The 21,843-nt window shown below is 40.1% G+C and overlaps 1 protein-coding gene across 1 annotated transcript in view; it reads right to left on the bottom strand.

Annotated features, from left to right (window-relative positions):
- Positions 1 to 18,680, bottom strand: part of COL8A1 (collagen type VIII alpha 1 chain) — a 171,955-nt gene extending 153,275 nt beyond the window's left edge. The window contains exon 1 of the mRNA XM_005896832.2: positions 18,491 to 18,680. The gene's annotated coding sequence lies outside the window, so the exon portion shown is untranslated. The remainder of the gene's footprint in view (positions 1 to 18,490) is intronic.
- Positions 18,681 to 21,843: the final 3,163 nt, after the last annotated feature.

Genomic DNA, 21,843 nt, shown 5'->3' with positions numbered 1-21,843 from the left:
TTTGCCTGTTACTCCAGGTGTTTCTTGACTTCCTACTTTTGCATTCCAGTCCCCTATAATGAACAGGACATCTTTTTTGGGTGTTAGTTCTAAAAGGTCTTGTAGGTCTTCATAGAACTGTTCAACTTCAGCTTCTTCAGCATTACTGGTTGGGGTATAGATTTGAATTACTGTGATATTGAATGGTTTGCCTTGGAAATGAACAGAGGTCATTCTGTCGTTTTTGAGATTGCATCCAAGTACTGCATTTTGGACTCTTTTGTTGACTATGATGGCTATTCCATTTCTTCTAAGGGATTCCTGCCCGCAGTAGTAGATATAATGGTCATCTGAGTTAAATTCACCCATTCTAGTCCATCTTAGTTCACTGATTCCTAGAATGTCGATGTTCACTCTTGTCATCTCCTGTTTGGCCACTTCCAATTTGCCTTGATCATGGACCTAACATTTTAGGTTCCTATGCAATATTGCTCTTTACAGCATTGAATCTTGCTTCTATCACCAGTCCCATTCACAACTGGGCGTTGTTTTTGCTTTGGCTCCATCCCTTCATTCTTTCTGGAGTTATTTCTCCACTGATCTCTAGTAGCATATTGGGCACCTATTGACTTGGGGAGTTCATCTTTCAGTGTCCTATCTTTTTCCCTTTTCATACTGTTCATGGGGTTCTCAAGGCAAGAATACTGAAGTGGTTTGCCATTCCCTTCTCCAGTGGACCACAATCTGTCAGACCTCTCCACCATGACCAATCCGTCTTGGGTGGCCCCATATGGCATGGCTTAGTTTCATTGAGTTAGACTAGGCTGTGATCAGATTGGCTAGTTGTCTGTGACTGTAGTTTCAGTCTGCAGATGACACCACCCTTATGGCAGAAAGTGAAGACGAACTAAAGAGCCTCTTGATGAAAGTGAAAGAGGAGAGTGAAAAAGTTGCCTTAAAGCTCAACATTCAGAAAACTAAGATCATGGCATCCGGTCCCATCACTTCATGGCAGATAGATGGGGAAACAGTGGAAACAGTGTCAGACTTTATTTTTCTGGGCTCCAGAATCACTGCAGAGGGTGATTGCAACCATGAAATTAAAAGATGCTTACTCCTTGGAAGGAAAGTTATGACCAACCTAGACAGCATATTAAAAAGCAGAGACATTACTTTGCCAACAAAGGTCCATCTAGTCAAGGCTATGGTTTTTCCAGTGGTCATGTATGGATGTAAGAGTTGGACTATAAAGAAAGCTGAATGCTGAAGAATTGATGCTTTGAACTGTGGTGTTGGAGAAGACTCTTGAGAGTGCCTTGCACTGCAAGGAGATCCAACTAGTCCATCCTAAAGGAGATCAGTCCTGGGTGTTCATTGGAAGGACTGATGTTGAAGCTGAAACTCCAATACTTTGGCCACCTGATGTGACGAGCTGACTCATCGGAAAAGACCCTGATACTGGGAAAGATTGAGGGCATGAGAAGGGGACTACAGAGGATGAGATGGTTGGATGGCATCACCGTTTCAATGGACATGGGTTTGGGTGGACTCTGGGAGTTGGTGATGGACAGGAGGCCTGGCGTGCTGCGGTTCATTGGGTCGCACAGAGTTGGACATGACTGAGCGACTGAACTGACTGACTGACTGACTGACTGACAAACTGTAATGGGCTTCCCTTCGTCGCTCAGTCGGAAAGAATCCACCTGCAATGCAGGAGACTGTTTGCAATGCAAGAGATCTGGGTTTGATCCCTGGGTTGAGAAAACATCCCCTGGAGGAGGAAATGGCAACCCACTCCAGTATTCTTGCCTGGGAAATCCCATGGACAGAGAAGCCTGGCAGGCTACAGTCCATGGGGTCACAAAGAGTTGGACACGACTTATCAACTATACCACCACCATACCACAAACCTTAACAACCACTGCTTTCATCTCTGAGTACTTTTGACTTACTTTTTATCCTCAGTTGTGTTATGTAGGGTTGAAGTTTTCAGAATGCTAGATAAATGAAAAATTACCTTAAGTGTATTTTAATTCTGAAATTCAACTTGGAATAATTTATTTTTTTTCTAGTGATTCAGATAATATTCATCCACCCAGCATTTATTGGAAAGCAAAGTACCCAATTCTGTTCCAGGCCCTTAGGATTCTCAGTGACGTGGGGTCATCCCTAGGACACTCACTCATTTTGTCTTGTTGGCAACAGAATTAAAAGACTTCATAACAATTTTAGATGAAAGAATACCAGATAAAACAGAGGTTACTGTGTTGTACATTTTTATATATGTGTGCTGAATGTCTGAAGTATATCTATTAAGGTGCTGACTTATTAGGTTTTTGGCACCTGGAGAGTAGGTTAGGGCTTGAATCCTTGACAGCTATTGAGTGAAAGCCTTTTCTTGAGTGAGGAGGGGTATGTTGTGGGAGAATACTGGTCCCAGGGAAGGCTCAGAACACCCTGACCAGCATGAAAAAGGCACAAAAATTGGCCTCCCCTTTGAGTAAAAAGGAGTTCTCATATGCCCTGTGCATTTATGCTTCAAATGGCTTTTTACTGGTTTCTTGCCTTTCAGCTGCTAATCCTAAGTGCTGGTCAAACAGTCCTTGATGGCATCTGGCATCTACGGCTTGCATGTAGTAGGCCCCCAAAAGCTACATGTTGAATTGTTGAATGAATGAATAAATGAGGTTGAGATCAAGACCTAAACAAACAAAAGTAGGGTAATTGAACTGGAATGACAGTCTTTCAAGATTCTTATGGCCCTCTTTCCTTTGTCTCATAAACGAAAGTACCTTCCACTGTAGCTTATTATTTTCCTTATTCTAACATTTGGCTTCTCAGAGCCAGTTATTGAGGGAGTCTGGATTGAAAGTTTTCTTGATAATTAAGCCATAGAGATAAAAAGGCTAGGGCTTTTAAAATAAGCCCTATTTTCCTTTAAAATAGGAAAACAGAATTCATATAAGATAAGACTCTTTTAAAATAGGAAAATGGAATTCATATAAGATAGGACTCTTTGACATTGAATTTTGTAGGGAGAATGTGCATGACCTAAGAAGGTAAATGAAAAGTTACCTTAAATACATTTTAATTCTGAAACTCAGAATAATTTAGTTTTTTCTAGTGGTTTAGATAGTATTCACCCGAATTCATCATTCATATATATAGTCTCTCTATGTAGAATACATATATGAATCACTTGCCATACACCAGACACTAACACCAAATTGTAAGTCAACTATACTCCAATAAAAAAGAAGGCATATTACTGCATCAAAATGAAGGGACCAGGATGTATTTGGAATGCCAGCACCCTAAATGGGCGTGTACAGAGCATAGAAGCATAAAGCTCCAGAAGCCCATGGGATGAGCTAAGACCTTAGATGAAACACTTGGGACAGCCATCGTTTTTCTGATGATACCACAGTTGCCTATATGTTACCTACATTGCCCTGGTAATGGAGGGAGGTAGCTTTGGACTGGAGAGGGATTATGCAATCACAGAAATTTCCTCCATTGGGGAACTACTGGGAACACTGACGTAGTGCCATTTAGTACAAGCAAACAAACAAATAACAACAGCAGCAGAACATAAACAACCTCCTTACTCTCCAAATCCCAAATCCTCCAAAGACCAGAAAGATAGATGAGCCGAAAAATATCCCACACTGCCACCATGACAAGCTCACTGAAGCACCCTGGAGTAGGAGTCTAGAGTTCATCAAATGAACTGCAAAGGAAAGAGATCCTTAGTTTGCCCTTATTTGCATTATGTATAAAGCAATATTTAAGTCCCTGGTAGCTCAGATGGTAAAGCGTCTGACTACAATGCGGGAGACTCGGGTTCGATTCCTGGGTCTGGAAGATCCCCTGGAGAAGGAAATGGCAACCCACTCCAGTATTCTTGCCTGGAAAATCCCATGGACTGAGGAGCCTGGTGGGCTACAGTCCACGGGCTCGCAAAGACTGGGACATGACTGAGTGACTTCACTTTCACTTTCAATAATTGGGAGTCATTATTATCAAATAATTTTTACCAAGTGCCTTCTGAGTGCCAGTTACTTTCTCATATGTTATCTTATTAAACATCATAACAACCTGGAGAGGCAGACTAATTCTAAAGCCAAGAAAGTGAACACTGGGTGAGACCCATGGTCTTGCCCAGGGTGTCTGTGCTTCTGGGTAGCAGAGGTAGTACATGACCCTGTGACTTCTGCCAAATTCAGTGCTTTTATTTGTGACTGTGGCTTCTTGTCGATGGTTTAAGGTGTTTTGTTATTTTTTCTTCCATTAATGACATGCATTTTGGCATTAATTCAAAGGGGATTTTTAAATACCCTTTACAACTTACGGGCAGGTTTAAAATTAATTGTGTGTCCTTTAAAATCATCAACTGTACAGAAAACAGTATATAAAACTATTCTTGCTGATTATTAGTGGCACTTCTATATTGCTGGTCCTGCGACCATTGCCAATCTGTTTGTCCACAGATTACTAATAGGGTGTTGTGATTAATTCTTTGGGGTTAAAATGTCAATGATGTAGCAGTTAATGAGGAGAGCTCAGGAATATGATTTACTGGTTTCATATCTGGTTACTTTACTTCTAGCCACGTGAGGAAGGAAATTACTTCACCTCTCTTACATATCCTGTCTCATAGGAAATTGATCAGGATAACATGCACTAATATATAAGAAAAAAAAAAGAGAAGCTTTTGGCATTCTACACGGCACAAAGTAAACCTTCATTACACATTAACTGCTATCATTGTTGGGAGTTTGAGTTCTATCTTCTTGAAAAGCACATTCTTAATCACTGAATCTGGTTTATGAAGTAATCTTAAAGACCATTCAGCTTTCCTTTGCTGCAGTTTCTCATTTATCGTGCCAGGACCATACCTGGGTGTGATACTCTAAGCCTAGGTGAGTAGAAAGAAGAGGACTTCAGGAATGGGATGATCTAGGTTCATATTCAAGCTCCATCACTTACTGTCTAAATGATGTTGTGAAAGTTGCTTAATCTTTCTAAGTCTCCACAGACTCATGTGTGAAATATAGATAAAAATCTCTAATGCAAATAAAGGAATGTATTATAGAATATATGTCATAAACTGCAGATTTCTTTGCAAAGGTTATTTTTATCATCATCAATATGTTCATGTTTAAAAGGCCTCAAATTAAGATACTTACTAATATTCTCTTGCTCATGTGGTAATAATGAATTCTATTTTATAAAACCAAGATCTCAAACCTCTCTGGTGTTCTTGCTCTGTTTTAAAGGAGTCAGTGGATTCTTTCTTTAGCCACTGGCTCCTGTCTGCAGATGAAAATTTTATTTATATGTATTCAAATGTGATTTAAACACATGGTGATATCTTTGATGACTAAATATTAAAAAAATACAATAGAAATGTTATTGCTATCTTTATGATCCTCTAGGGCTTGCTTATCCTACAATTTGAAAATATTTTACAAGGCAGAGGAAAATACCAACCCCTAATTATTTCTCGATGTTGTCTGGCTGATGATCTCAGGGTAAATTCTTTTATTTTATTATTTTAAAAAAGTTTTCATTGAAGGTTTTTCCAGTCACTCCAAATAAACTTAGCTGTGAATGGAAAAGATACAGCTGATTGCCCTGGCTTTGTCCACATCTCTTCTGCCCTGTCCTGCTCTTCACTGAGTCAGAAGGAAGGCATGCAGTATGGCTGACCTCTGAAATCATTAAACATCTCCTGTAAACTGTTGCTGTTAGAGACACATTCTAGTTTATTTTCTGAAAGCTTATTAATAAGTCAGAATCTAATCTGCAACCAGACTGTTTGATCACTTTGCTCTTGGCTTTGCAGGCACAGGATTTTGTTGTGTGGTTGGCCTGTTGGCATGATGATTCCTGAAGGGCTGTTGGTAAGCCAGCAAATGCCAGGGGCACATCACTGTTAAATTCCAAAGACCTGTGACCTTCCCTGACCTCCTAGTAGAGGTTTAGCCTTCTTCAAAGAGCCTCAGATTGGGCACTAGAAATAGAGACAAGAATGCTATGGGAAAGTCTATCATTGAGAACTACCTTCCTTTAGAAAGTGATGGGGCCTCAGTGGGTAATAAAAATCTGATTGGCTGAACTTGTTTCAGATTCTCACGGACAGTCTTTCTCTGTAGAAAAGGTCATTTTGAAAATTGAAGAAATTCTGTTTCAGCAGGTCTGAAATGTGTTTAAAAAACATTTAAAACATATTTTCCCCCAAAAGGGAAAAGAGAAGAGAGAGTTATGCATAATGGAACTTTTTCTTTCAGAGACTCAGTTCAAATCATTCTTCATCTTATTTTGGTTTTATAGTGATAGAGGATCCATGTAGTGATACAGTGCCATTCTGAGTGAGTTTAAACCATTAAGCAAAGACAATCTGTATTCTTTTATTAATATTATGTACATATGGGAGAGGACTTCTTCAAGAGAGTATAACTATCAGAGGCAGACCCAGTAGTCTAGCAATGCACTGACCACAACATTTGTTGAATACTACTGCAATCATGGCATGAGCTGAGGATACAAAAAAGAACTGAATTCAATTTTTTTCCCCAATAGTTTATATGTTCATCAAGGATACAAGACATAGCACACAAAAAGTTAAATATTCTGTGTTGCCCAATACAGTAGCCACTAGCTACATGTGGCTATGTCATTTTTAAAGAGACTACAAAAATATAAAATAAAAGTCAGTACCTCAGTTGCACTAGCCACATGTTAAGTACTCAGTTGCCGTATAGAGCTGGTGGCTACCATTTTGGACGGTTCAGTTATGACACATTTCTATAATTGCAGCAAGTTCTAATAGACAGCCCCAGTTTCTTCAATACAGGGTACAGGCATCACATAATTGATATTTACAATAACTACCAACCAGATGAGAATAAGGAAGAATCAATGCAGGCTGCAGTACTTAGGAAGATCTTAGTAGGGCCTTGAATTTATGGTTATTTTGACAAGCGTAAAGGACAGTGGGGCATAGTCAGTAGAAAAAAGGGGAAAGAATATTTGGGGGAAGAACAGTCCATCTGACTTAGGTCAAATTCCTGGTACATGCTGGAGAGGGATGAAAATGGAAAGCTGGATTGGGGTAAGAGAGATGGAGGGACTGGCTGGCAAGCTAAGATGTTTGATCTGTTTTCTAATGCTAATAAATAGTTTTGAGCAGGTTACTGATAGTCCTGGGGCAGTGGCACCACCCAGCAAATAATCTTTCCTTATGTAGTTAGGTATTCAGAAGCCTCATATTTGATATTAATCTCCCACTGGGAGTTCGTCCTGAGCCTTACAAACAGCTACAGAGTTGAGCCTAGTAATGCTGTGTGTGTGTGTGTGTGTGTGTGCGCATTTGTGTTTGTGTGTGCGCTTCTTGGAACAACTACAGGGAGAGGGAAAAGCATATTTAGAGCCTCTCATGTACCATCATTGCATTTTGTCCCCTCATCCCTTTTTGTCTTTTCACATTTATTAAGTTTTTCTTGTGTGCTAAGCATCGAAGGTGCAGCGATAAACAGCACATGAATCCTACAAGGGGATCACTGTCTTATACAAAGATGTGGCCGTGACAGGGCTGTGTACAGAACACTAGTGGGCGTGGGGAGGTGCACACGTCGTCAAGACAGGCCAGGTGCAGGCAGGTCTTTTCAGAGGGGAAGTTTGCTGATCTGAATCTCAGAGGAGGAGTACAAATTAAGCCAGTAGATCAAATGAGGAATGCTCCAGGCAGAGAGGGAAGATCAAGCACAAAACTATAAAGTTAAGCAGAATGTGACCATGTGGAAAGACCTAGACCTTCTTTCCTCTTTTGTCTTTGGTACAGCACAAAGGAAGGGCTCAGAGTGTAACTATTTTCTACATACAAGCTTCCCCTGCTATCTGAAATCAGAACATTCATATGAAATCTTTCATAAGGGAAAATGGGGTAAAGTGAAGAAGCAGGTACCTTAGGACACGTCTTGTGCAGAAAATAAATCCAGAATAAGCACAGATGCTTACAGACACAGTTCAGAGCTATGACAGCTTGATGCTGAGTGCAATTCCTGGGGAAGGAGCTTGGCAGTGCTGAATGCTATTAGGTTGGCCAAAAAGTTTGTTTGGATTTTCAATACCATCTTACGGAAAAATGTGAATGAACTTTTTGGCCAAGCCAACACTGTTGCATTTTTTTCACCCCTGCCCCCCCCCGCCCCGCCATAAAGGTGAAAATCTTCTTTGGATTTCTTTAGATTAGCAGAAACAGGTAGTAATATAGGTCTTTCATAGAAGTGAAGTGGCATAAAGTGAACTTTTGGAAAGTGGAGGATACCTGTACACCCTCAAATAGCTTAAGCAGCAGGTGTAAAGACAATAGACTTTTGTCTAGGTGACTCACATGGCTTGGGGCCTCAGTTAAACTGTCTTTACTCTCTTCACCTGGGTATGGAATACAGCAAGAGTCAAAGAATGATCCAGGGAGCCGGATTCAAGTGTGTTTCACACGCCAGAGTACCTTTGTTCTAGGCTGTTCCTCATATACTCATGGGAATTTCTCCTGCCTGAGGAATGACATGCTTGCTTGTCACTCTTTTTCCCAGACTCATGCCAAGCAACTTGGGATCACTTGGGGAAAATTTATGGAGAAACCTTAGACCTTATAAATTACCCCAGGGAGAAATGATAGCTTTTTTTTGTTTATTTTTCTAGTTACACAGACCTTACTTCTTTGGCTCTGAAATGGCAGCATGCTTTTAGGAAAAAAATACAAAAAAGAAAAAGAAATTAAAATCACAGTATTAAACAAAAAACAGAGCCAGTAGGCAGTGTCTAGGAAGAGAGCCATTGGAATTCTCTGACTTTCTTTATGAGTCAGAGGTAGTGACACAGGGAGTCGATATTTTTTCTTCCTTTTGTGATATGATGAGACCTCAGGAGAGGCGCCGTGGAGGAGAAGGAAACCTACGGCCTTTGGAGCATGACTGGGATGGGAATCCTGGCTCTGCCACTTCTAGTTGGGTGACCCTGGGCAAGTTGCTTGACCAAATAGGTGCTCTGTTTTTCTCATCTTTGAATTGGGAATGATAATACCACCTTTGTACTGCTGGTGTAAGGAATAGAGGTAATGAGAGCAGTACGGTGTCTGCTTCTGTGAGACACTTACTAGATAGTGTCTATACTTGTAACTAGAAATGATGAGTCTGAGTTTTTCCCTTGGATGACTGTGAACTTATTTTCTTAAAGGAGAGGATGCTACACTGCAATGCTTTTGGGATACTGGCTTCCAAGCGTGATCTTTGTAAAGGGGAAAGAGATGTTCCAGAGTAGAACCCGAAGAGAAGTAATCAATTTGATATGGGTAGGAGGTCTGAGTGTCATAGGTAAACCAATAAGCCCTGATGTAGCAAGATATACTAGAATATCAATGTGTTCCTATTCCAGGAATTAGCTCCCTATTGATGGCGATAAAGTAAATTCCCAAGAAAAATGTTTGGTTAATGATCTTGATTAATTAGTGGTGTTTATGTTGAACAGCTCAGGGGCTGTTGAGCTAATTCATAAAATTATCCAGGCTGCCCATTTACTGACTTATTACTCATTGTTGGCCGTTTCTCTATTTGTAATACAATATCCTGACACTGAGAAAGATGAGGGAAGGAAGAGATCATTTCAGTCTATCCAATATTCTCCCTGCTTCCCCTCTTTCCTTTCTTGCTTTCTTTCCATCACTCCCTCCCCTCTTTTTCTCTCTCATTTACTGTTTAACTTAACTATTGGTAAATTATTTTAACATTTCTGCTGTTCTTATCATAAAGAACTTAGTCATGGGACCAAGACATGTTCATTTGCTTCTTTTCGTCCCTTTTCAATTGGGTTTGGAAATCACACTGGGATTATTTCTTACTTTATGGTTTGACATAGCACATAATCTATACTGACAATCAATGTATATTACATATTAACTAGTAACACTGAAAATATCATGTCCCAGTAAGTCTTGGAATAATTTAAACTGAGAACAGTTGAGGCTTGTGATTCCTAAACTATCCCATAAAATACCAGACCAGAGAGATGCCCTCAGGTTGAGAAGATTTGTTATCGAATATGTTGGGTGCACACTATTTACTGTAACTTTTTTGAAGAATGAAAATATACAGAGCATATTAAGGTCTTTATTAAATCTTGTAAGTAAAATTGTAAAATAATAAGTAATTGGTAAAATTACTTGTATCAATTGTAAAATAATAAGTAAAATTGCTCATGTTATTTGATTAAGTATTTCTAAAGTTTGTTTGACCATAGAACCTTTTTCTGTATAAACATGTTAGTATCCCACATATTACTGGTTTTGAAACATACTTTGGAAAATGCTGAAGAAGTGGCATTTAGAAATTTTATACTATAAGAGTCACTATTAAAAATATTCTCCAGTAAAACAACTTTAAAAATCACAAAAACTTTTTTTTCTGTATGAGGAATTATCTTTTGACTGGTGTCAAGATAATGAATAGGTGAACGTATAGGCCTCTTGAGACTCTTGAAGTCATAGTTTAATTATTGTTTCTTTCCCTTTTTCTACTTACCCTAGGCCTTATCTGGCCCCTTGAGACATGTAATATTGTCCTCTGTACTATAAGAAATAAAAATGCTCTTAGTACATCTTGGAAAGTTAGGTGCTTATTTGGCACTGTATTCCATTTTAACTTGGTTCTTTGTAAATGCCAAGAGCCATCTCCAGGTGTCCTGAGTCCAATCCATTAACTATGTATGTTTAAGTAGCACCATTCTGTAAAATTTTTGGCAAGACCTTAATTGCCTCTAAAGAGAGGGGTTCTTTGAGAATTGTTCTTCTATTCAAGATAAATAAATTAAGGCATAAAGATGATCAAGGCCCCAGAAACAGTCAAGGTGTTCTGGGGACTAAAACACTAAAGATTCGTAGAACAGAGGATTCTCAGGCCACATGCGTACCAACTTCACAGCTTCATCTCTACTGAGATCACTAATAGTCCTAGAGAGAGGATTGCTCTGTTTTCCTATGAATGTCATAAGTTTTACAAAGCAAGCTGCTCTTTCCTTGTATGCCAGGGATTTTTTTTTTTAATGGTCCTAATTGATCTCTATCCTCTAGAGGGTTCTGAATTTTGCAATTGTCTCAAGTCTTAACAAGCCATCCCCACACCACTGCGCAATGGAAATGTTCAACAGAAAGGTATTCACTTCGGTCTAGGCAAGACTGACTGCTGCCCCAGAGAAATGAGGATCCTGGAATGCAAGTTCTGGGCTGTCTTGATTGGATAAAGCCTTTTTGGCCCATTTCTGCCTCCCTCTTTCTTGCATTTCCCTTCCCCTCTCCTGGGGACCAAGGGTTGATCCTGGCAGGACGCTAGGGCTTCCCTTTGGAACCCAGGAGGTTTTCTCGGCCCTTGACTCTGTGCTTGTCTCCTGCGGACCCCCAGCTGATGTGGTTTATTTATTCCTGAATTGAGCGTTTAGTCCTGAACATTTAAGTCTTGGCTGGTGGTGGCCTCGGCAAGAACATTTTCTAAGATTGCCATGGTTTTCTTTCAAATAAACTCCTACATGCCTGGACATTTCTGGCATTGCTGAAATGCAGGTGATTTATTTGTAGAGGCTTAAATTGGGATTTTTTTTTAAAGGAAAATCAGCAATGTGGTATACTCCTGTGCTACATTTTAGCCACTGGTTGTAGAGGACACCTTGTTCTGTCTTTTATCAGAAAAATGAAAATCTGAAGGCTCCCTCTGGGAACAAATCAGTTTTCTGTTCTTAGACACTCAACCCCCCAGCTCCCTCTACTGGTCAATAACCTCCCTCCCCAGTCATGGGGACAGCAGGGGACTAGAGTCAGCTGGGAGCTAGAAGGGAACTGGACTTGAAGTTAGGGACTGTGGATCCAATAGCCTATTTTTGCTGCAAATCCTTTATCTTCCTTCATTCTTTCTACCTCAACAGTCTTGGTCACCTAAGCCTCAAAGTCTTAGCTCCACCTAGCGTCTCCCTTCCTGTATTCCTCAGGCTTGTCTTGTACGTGCCCTTTAACAAGAGGCTACTTGTTTGGCTTTATAGCACGATGAACACTATGACCTCTGGATGGGAAAATTGTTAAGTACAGATCTTCAAAGAAATATAATAATGTACAGTCATCACTTTGAATTTATGAACCAAGTTTAGATTTATCTTTAGCGTGCACACGGTATGATAGAGGAAACATACTAAATGGGATAAGAGCTCACAAAATATCTCCCAGCTGCCCCAGGACAACACTCTTCAACCAGCTCGGAAGGTCTGCTGTCCTGCTGTTGAACTGAGGGCAGCTGTGGCTTAGCCACGCCACTGCTGGGTGGCCGAATGTCTTTCTAAATCGGCCATAGTTCCCTAATAGATGAAACCTTAATGGTGGCCTAGAATTTCAGCAAAACAGCTGTTTTATCTAGCTAGCAGAGAGGACTAGAAAAGCTCCCCAACAGGCTGATACATTTTATTTCCTGGAGAAGCCAACAGCTGACATCCACACCCAGGCCTATTCAGTTAGTTGGAAAAGTAGTGCATGAAGTGACTAATTGTCTTTAATCTCAGCACATCAAATGATGCCAATGCTTAAATATCCTGAGATGTAAACACTTCAAGAGAGCTTAAGAAAGACAGTCTTCAAGAAAGACTTACTTAAAAGTATGTTTTCACAATGAAGCTTAGTCACGGACCATGTAAATTTTAACATACAATAAACCAATTTCAGAAACACAATGACTATTTCAAAGTTTTGCAAACAATTGTCAGGCATGCTTTAGAGGAAAGTGAAGAAGCATCTGAGGTAACATCTTTCTCTTTCTCAGTAAGTTCTTTCTAGAAAAGACAAGAATATTCTTTTATACCTTTATCACTTTCCACATTGGGGTAACTTTATGTATTACAAAAAGTTGTATTTTTATCTTAGCAGAGAGCATTTTGATGACATTATATCCATGGAGTTAGTACTCTGGGTCAGGATCAAGTTTAAAATGAGGTCAAGTGAGGTTCTTTTCTCAGTGGAAGTCCAGTTAAGGGTTAAGAAGAGTTTTAATAGATGTAAAATTTATAAAGCTTTTCCCCATGTGAGCCATTCCTAATATTGTACTATACAGAAAGAAGTCTGACCCAAATAAGGTTTTACTTCCCAAACATTTGAGTGGGTCTTAGCTATGACAATCATGTTAAAAAAATCTCTTCTCCGGAGTTTCTCCCTCTTCTGTTTTAGAGGAATGGATCCTCTTAGCTGCACTATCTTGTCTATACTCTTGACCTCTTGATAATCCCTCTCTGGTGTCATAACACTTCTCATGCCTACACTCCTTAACCAGTATGTTCCTTAATGGTCCATTATGCATATTTTGTCATTTCTTTCATTAAAGACCTGAGGAGATTCCAGGTATATTGATAACACACTGTCAATGTGATGCCAGAAGAGGAAGGTTATGCTGTAAATCATCACATAAATAATAATACATTTGTTCTGTCATGGAAAAATTGGAACTCAATCTTAAGCCTGTTGCAAAAAATAGCATTATTCCTAGAACTCAGGCAAATGTAAGGATTAATGAAATCTCTGTAGGCAGGGAAATGGCTCAGCCATTGATAAGGCTAAATGAACTCTCCTACATTACTTAAAGCACCAGGGAATCTTAAATTTCATATACTTGGATCTGAGTCTCTATAAGTACCTATAGGCTTGTAAGGATTTTTATGGAAGGAGTTAAGAAATATGGATATTTTATACTTAGCCTTTTTTTTTTTTATCAGTCACTCACTCTCTCAACACAGGTTTACCAAGCAGCTATTACATATAAGACCCTGGAATGAAGATAAAGACACACAAGGTGCCAGTGATGGTGACAACCAGAGACTTCACTCTTCATAAGGGATTGTACCAGTGTTTCTGAATGTTCTGTAGGAGAGGTACAGCTGAAGCCCCAAACCTCTACCAGTTACGGTTTTTAAGAACTCTATATTTTATGTTTCAACAGAATTCTCGTCATAGTCAGAGACATCTTAGATACACACTGTATGGGGAAGACACATGATAATTATTCAAAATAGAGCCCTGAACAGAGAGTTTGGTTATATGAACTCGAGTCCTGCTTCTCCTACTCATGTCTGGGTGACCTTAGGAAACATCAGCCTCTCTGACTTTTCTCATCTGTAAAATTAACTTTGTTAAAATTAGCTCCAAGGATTCTTTCAGCCTTTGTACTGTGTGATTCCCTAAATAAAAGTTTAAACCCCAAGAAGTTAGACTACAGCCTAGATAAATAAAACTGCTTAGATACTTCATTTCAGTTTGGAGGCATGTAGCAAGTTTAAGTTACCTATCTTCTAGGTATATGAATTAAGATTTAGAAAAATGTAAAGGTTTATTATTTGTTGGAGTGAAAATCTACATCACCTGTTTAAGAGAAGTATGAGCCTTTTGATAATGAGAAATGCCACAGTTATGGGTGGTACTCCAGAAACTATAAGATCTATAAGGATTGAATAGAGATTTCTTTCACTGAAAAAAAAAAAAAAGGAGGTAGCACAGAGAGACATGACTGCATCTGTAAATCCTGTACTGAAGGAGAGGACAGCTTTCATTTTCCAGGAAGGACAGTAGAAGTGAGCCCAAAATTAACAGAGGAGATTGAAGGTAGACCATCAATATGTTTTGATATTTTACATAATCAGTTATAGGTGTCCATAATAGCTTTTGCTGTTATGTTACACTGAGAAGTGGGAATTTATTATTATTTTAGCAGATTACTCTATGATCAGTTTTTGGGAACATTTTTGTTTCAGTCACTTCAGTTTGATTCCTTGCAATTTCAACAGCTTTGTGGATTTGCTTTCACAGGGCCCCCAGATTATAGACATTCTGACCGTGTGTGACTCCCTTTAGCCCTCTTGTTGCAAATCTATTTGCTTGAAGATAGACTGTAAGAACCTCCTTCCTCAAACAGCAAATGTAGTTCCCAAGTCAATAGTGAAATGTCTAATTAGTGGCTTCTCTGTTGGTGCTGAAATGTGGTTACTATTCTTTCCCAGTCTTCACTCCTTGGGTCTCTGCAAAGGGGAAGTTTAGCAGAGCTCTAAATTAGTACTTGGGGGTATAAACTGATGTTAATGACTGTCAGGTCATTGGAAGATCTTTTTCATTATATCCTTAACATTTTGAAACAACCTGTAAGCTGGCCTTTTTATTTCTTAATTTAAATTTTTAGATGCTTTGGGTAGTAAGGGGTTCTTTTTTACACAATGCTAAAGTGATTCTCTAAATTCCACAGGACACTCATTCTTCTCTCTGTATCTTTATTTTCATTTCACTCAGTAGCTAGAACAATGAAACTCTCAGAAGACGGCACTCTAGTCTCGAGATCTATACTTTCCTTGAGTTATGCATATGGATGTTCACGGGGGCTTGGTGGAAGAGAAGGAAGCCAAGGCCTGAAGAGAAGGAAGCCAAGGCCCTTCCAGAGGGTTACTTGGAGGACCAGAGATTGGCAAATACCGCTGCATCTCAATCACGCTGCAGGTTGCCATATCACAGTTGAAGACCATGGATAGGGAGGAGTAGACAGCTGCCTCTAACTTCTAACTTTCAAATAGTTACTGAACATTGGACCCTTTGAGAGAGTTAGAGGTGGCTTTGTTGACATGAACTACCCATTAGTTAAAAATGTGTTCTGAGGATTTTTATATTCAGAATGTAGCTTTTATTATAAAATTATAACTGGCAAATATCTATGAGTTTTAATGTGGGACAGACCTGAAATCATTTTGGTCTCTAGAAGGGCTGTTCTTTCTGTTACAGAAGGGTGTAGTAGAGATGAATCTTAAATTATTAGAAACACTCATTGATTAAAAAAACAACAGCAGCAGATATGGATTTTGTTCCTCATATTCCACATAAAAAAGAACAAAAAGAAGTTGCATTTGTTACAGAGATTCTGATCTTTCTCTTCTAGGGCACTTTCTAGGAGCAGTTCTGCCCAGCTTCCCTCTCAATTCTCTGTTCATTTCATCTTTTGTTTCACAAATGGAATTAAGGTAGGATATACCTTCTGATCATGGGAAGAATATTGTTTTATAATTTTGGGAATAGCAGAAGATCTAAAATGTGTGTTTCCCTAGATGTAACAGGCCCTCCAGATCAACCGAGCACCCTTCCCGTGTGTCTCTAGTGAAACATGCAGTCACTTTTCTTTTATAAGAAACATTAAAGGAGTCATTCAAATTTTGCTGGAGTGGTATGGGGTAGGTATGGCCATGAAGCAACCCAATCCAGGGGCAGCTATACAATGGCATAGACAAGACTCATGCCTGTATGTTCTGTGCAAGGGGGGAGTCACTGGTGGGGACTCGATGAATCCCCACTACTGGTTTTTCTATAAACTTAAGGAGGAAACTATGGAGAAAGTATCATTTTTAGTGTCTGGTAAAGACCCCTGGGAAAGTGAGGTCATGAGCAGTCTAGGATGATCTCATCTAGTTATTTAGGGTGTTGAATGTGATGGCACATGGGGAAAGCAGTTACTATGAAATGGTTCATAGCTGGTAGAGTGGATTAACTGCCAGGAAAAGCAGAAGCAAACCCTGGGGGAACACTTTTCATCCCCACATTTAGGAATAACAGGGAGCTCTTTTACACTGGCAGCACTTTTTTTTTTTTTCCTCCCAGAAAAGATAACTTTCCTCAAGGGGATCTGGTGAATGAAGCAGTGTCTTTTCACCCTTGTGATGATGGGCGTGAATCCGGCACTAACATAAAAGAGGAATTAGCTTGGACATACCACACACTTGGTTTGGCCCGGTCCCATACCTGTGCTCTTGTCATGGTTGATTACCCACTTACAGCAAATACAAAGCAAGCAGTCTGCACTGTGGCTTGAGATAAAAGGTATTTTAATATGCTCAGGTCACATATTATCATGGCCAATAGTAATTTTATATCATTTTCTTAAAGGAAACCGCACTCCTAGTAATAATTTTTTCCAATGAAGCAAAATTTCACATGACAGAAAGTTTTACATATAACTTTTTCATTTGAATAATAGCATTGAATCCTCTCCATGCCAAATAGAAATTTTAAATATCTTTATTATTTCTTTTGATATGCAAGCGATAAGGAGGAAAGGTTTGGAAGACCCTCAGTTAAACTTCTAATGATTCTATGTTCTTTAATAGTGAAGAATTTTTTACAGCTTTGGAGACTTTTCCTTTTTCAAGTGAAACAATATAAACAAACCAAAAAAAAAAAAAAGAGGAAAACTTTTCCTCTCTTACTTTAAGAACCTTGAGGGCTGAAACAGTGGTTTGGTTTCCTGACTGCCAGCTTTGGTTTGCCGTCTCTCAGCTGGCTTGTGCAATTCCCCAGAGGAAATATTTGAAGAGGGTTTTTCTCCCACATGAGAGAGTTTCATCCCACACAGCCCGCAGATTCTGACTGCAAACTTCATGGACTAAGTGTCTGGTTTTCCAGAAGTAGCTGGGGCGGACGTTTTTCCTTCACAGGTGCACGACACACATTCTCAGACCTCAGAGATCAGGATGTAAAGTCCGAAATCTTTAAAAATGAGGGTAGCTTAAAGACTATCTATCTGCCAATCAGATCAATTTTTACTAGATAAGGGAAAAGAAGGTGACAAGCAGGGATCAAACTTCCAAAGCCTTCAAGCTGATCGTTCTTTACAACCCTCGGGTGTAAACAGAAGTATTGGATAATCTGGCCTGTATTTTTCTCTGACTGTGGAACACATTGAAATGCTTTATGTTTAGGTGTGTGTATAGAAATTCATGAAGTTCTTTTATACACTTTTGTATATCAGCACAATTCTCATTTTAGGACGTCTTGAAAAGACAACTTTGTGCTCTCACGTTGTGCTGTAGCTTGTCAATTTGGATTTGTTCTTTCCTATCTTACCAGCCACCTGATTATGGTCTCTGGGCAAATGGTACCCGTTGGCATCATTTTTTCCAAGCACTTAAACCTGGAAAGATATTTTTTAAAGGACTCACAGAAGCTGTCTTGGGGGTTTGGAAAACATGGCAAAATTGTTAGCAGACCTTTGTGCTATTTTTAGGAAACTAATTGTGTTCTTTTAAAGTACATTTTTGACAATGGGACAAAGTTATCCTTGCCCCCACTGTTACGTGAAATATTTACAATGAAAAGCGGTCAGGAAAGCACCCCAAACGGATACACTTTAACCTCGGCAACAGCCAGCAACCGGGGGCAAAAGTGATTTAAAAGGCGAAAAGGTTTTTGCAATATTTATGCTGCTGTTTCTGCCCCAAACGAACTTTTATTTTACCGTTCAAACAGAAGTTTGTTTTCAAACCAGTTGCTGGTTTAAAGGAGCAGCCGATCTGGCATTCATAAGAATCAGCTCTAACCAAACAGTAAGCACGTTGACCAGGGGAAACTGATTCCCCGAAGCAACCCCCAGTAGGTCAGATGCCTGCAGAAGGGTTATCTTACCTTGAGCACGTAAGATCCAGGAGAGAGGCTCGGGGGCTCCCACAGGAGAGGACCGGGAAAGTGCTCTGATCCGCTGCTGGTAACATGCACTTGGCTTTTATGGGCAGGTGGGAGGAGCCGCTCCTCATGGTAGGTGGGCAGAGAAGCAGCAGCGGGCGGGCAGCCCCGGGAAGCTGGACACTCTTCTCTGGGGAGGGGCGGCGAGGGCAGAGCCAGGAGCCGGAGAGCGGGAGGAGGGGCGGGGAGGGAGGAGGGTTAAGGAGCGGAGGAAGCAGTGGAAATGGGAGAGGAGGGAGAAGAAGAGAAAAAGAGAGAGACAAGAGAGAAAACTTATAAAGGGATGTAGTCCACAAACAGGGAAGAGATTGGGGGAGAAAATGAATAGGAGACTGAGACAGTTAAACAAGCAAGATACGGAGGGAAAGGGGAATTTGATTATTTGCCATTTTGTATGACATTTTAGGTGGTAGTGGTGTTGGGGAGCGAGTTGTGAGTGACGGAGATAACAATAGGTATTTTCTGTGAATTCGAAAACCTAAATAACGGTTCAGGAATATTAGAAATTTCACAGGCAAGGGAAAGGAGGGGAAGCTGGCCGTCGGAGTAGCACATCCCGAGCTCTGGGTGGGCGCGGAGAAGGGCTGTCCACAGCCGGCTGCGATGCGGCCGCCCTCCTGCGTCCTGTCTCCCACCCCCCGCGGGTGAAAGCCGGCCCTTCACTCATCACTCCCCACTGTGCTTTGTGACCAGCAAGTTCTCCCGGTGCTGCCGGTAGTGCGCAGCGTCCAGAGGCCCCTCTGGAGACTTCTGCAGCATTAAGGTAAATCCAGCAAAGGTTGGAGAGGATCAGCGGAGATTGGCTTGTGGAGAAAGGAACCTCAAAACCAGCCTCGGTCCTCCAACATCTGCTTATGTAACAGGATTGCAGGGCTCTCTGCCCTCTGGTTATTTTCGGTATTTTAAAAACTCTCATTCCTAGCAATTGGAAAACGTCTTGGTGCCATAGCTCTCTGTGTGTCTTAAACATTAAGAGGATTCAACCAACAAGAGGCTGAAGGATCAGGCCGAAATTCTTAAGAAATACATTCAGAGAAAGAAAAACAAACTCCTTTAGCTGCTGAGCCGTGACTCACTTCCTAGCCCAAGTTTGATTTTTTTTTGCCACCACAGGAATTAAAGCATTTGAAAAGAGAGAACCTGAGCCTTGAGGATGAGGGGTACAGACAAGGGGAAAGAAAGGGGCAGGGAGATGGATGGATGGGCCTGAAAAGAACAAGGGCAATAACTTTTACTGACACTATTGATATATAACTATATAAATGTATAGTAATATATACATATATGAAACTTGATTCATTTCACCACAACCTTATGGAGTTAGATATGATTCATATTGTGTAGTTTCTTTTTTTTTTTTTTTTTTTTTTAAAGAAAGGAATTTCAAAGGGTTAAGCAACTAGCTCAAGCTAACGAGAAGGTGAGCCATATTTGGTGAGCTGCCAGAGCATGTGCACCCTCCACATGAGTGAAGTCACTCAGTCGTGCCCGACTCTTTGTGACCTCATGGACTGTAGGCTATCAGGCTCCTCCGTTCATGGGATTTTCCAGGCAAGAGTGCTGGAGTGGATTGCCATTTCTTTCTCCAGGGGATCTTCCCGACCCAGGAATTGAACCCGGGTCTCCTGCTTTGCAGGCAGACGCTTTGCCGTCTGAGCCACCAGGGGCCACCATATAGAATGCCTGAGCTGGCCTCAGGTTAGTCCTGATGTCTTTGTGTGTGGAGTGGGGAGAGGTTATCAGACTCCAAGAGAAGGAAAAATGACGACCAAGAGCAGAATATGTTGAACTGGGTACTGTTGACATCTTGGTCCAGATAATTCTGGTGAGAACTTTTTCCGGCTATTACAGGATGTTGAGCAGTATCTCTGGCCTCTACCCACCAGATGCCAGTAGCACCCTCCTTCTTGAATTATGAGAATTGAAAATGTGCCTACACTTACCCAAATTGTGGGGGGAGGAGCACAAAAAATCTCCTCCTCCCTTTAAGAACCATTGGTTGTAAAAGGTCCACAGATATAAAAAAGGATTTTAAAGAAATTCATTAAGAAAATATCCAACAGTGGTATTTGGATAATAGTAATACCAGTTGCCATATGTGTTAAGGTTACATTGAACATAACTTTCACATTTTCATAATCCCATCTGTCTGCCTCTAGACTTCAAAGTCTCAATTGCTTTCTTCATAATTAATCTTATTCTCATTCGGATACATCTGGGAGTCAACAACCCCCTGTGCCTGGGATATGAGGAGAATTAATGATATATGAGGTGAAACATTTAAGTTCTTTATTATAAACACAAACTTGATGTTAGAACAGTTACTCAGATGTTACTCATGATGTTTCATGACATTGATTATTTGTCTTAATAGTTATAATTTTTCATCTCTAGACCCCCTTCACAAATAGTATGTTTGTGCTCTGAGAATATGCCTAAATCCACTGAAGGAAGTCTATGAAATGAACAGCTTTGTTACTGGATCTAGAAATAAAACTGCATTGAGTCTTCTGGGGTTGACCCTTAAAATCAAATGTGATTTCACAGGAAAGCTACCACTTCTGGAACTTTATAGTTTAGTGAAGAAATGTTTTCTGGGAAAGCTAATTAGGACCCAGTTAGAGGCACCTCTGGGTGATACACGTATTAGTAGATATCCTTATCAGATTATAGCAAATCACCTTTTCAGTTCTGATTTAGTGCCTTCAGACATTCCAGATCCATTACATAGTTGTGAAAAATAGAAACAGAAAAGGCAAGAAAAGCACATTCAAAAGGAAGGCAATTGACAGCTGTATTTTCTTTTCCTTTTTCCTCCATCACTCCCTCCTTTCAAACTTGAATATCCAGCTATGTAACAAAAGAGCTCCTTTCATTTTGTTTGGATGGTGCTAACGGTTAGTTGATTTCTCCAGTTCACACTTGCCTGAATCTAACTTTAGCAGATCTGGACAACAAATCAGGAATCCAGGAATGTGATCTCTTTGCTAACTCTTCGAGTGCCCTTCTAGAATCTCTTGAAGGTGACTGAGGTTTGAAATGACCTAGTTTGGTCTTTTGTGGAAAGAAAGGAATCCAATGACAACATACTAGATGGCTCTGAAGTTTCCATTGTGTGAATGTAATAACAGCTACAGATTATTACCTTATTTTAAAGCGCTTTGAAAATGGAAACTTTTTTTTTAATTTAGAATTAATCAATTAATAAATACCTATTAAGAATGGATACAGACAGTGTGGGGTATTCAAAGCAGAGGGAAATAGTAAGAATGTAGATCTACTCTCATGGAAGGAAA

This window comes from Bos mutus, chromosome 1 (genome assembly GCF_027580195.1).
Source record: "Bos mutus isolate GX-2022 chromosome 1, NWIPB_WYAK_1.1, whole genome shotgun sequence".
NCBI classification, from domain to species: domain Eukaryota; kingdom Metazoa; phylum Chordata; class Mammalia; order Artiodactyla; family Bovidae; genus Bos; species Bos mutus.
The sequence above is the reverse complement of the archived record's forward strand: the minus strand, read 5'-3'. Positions and strand labels throughout refer to the sequence as shown.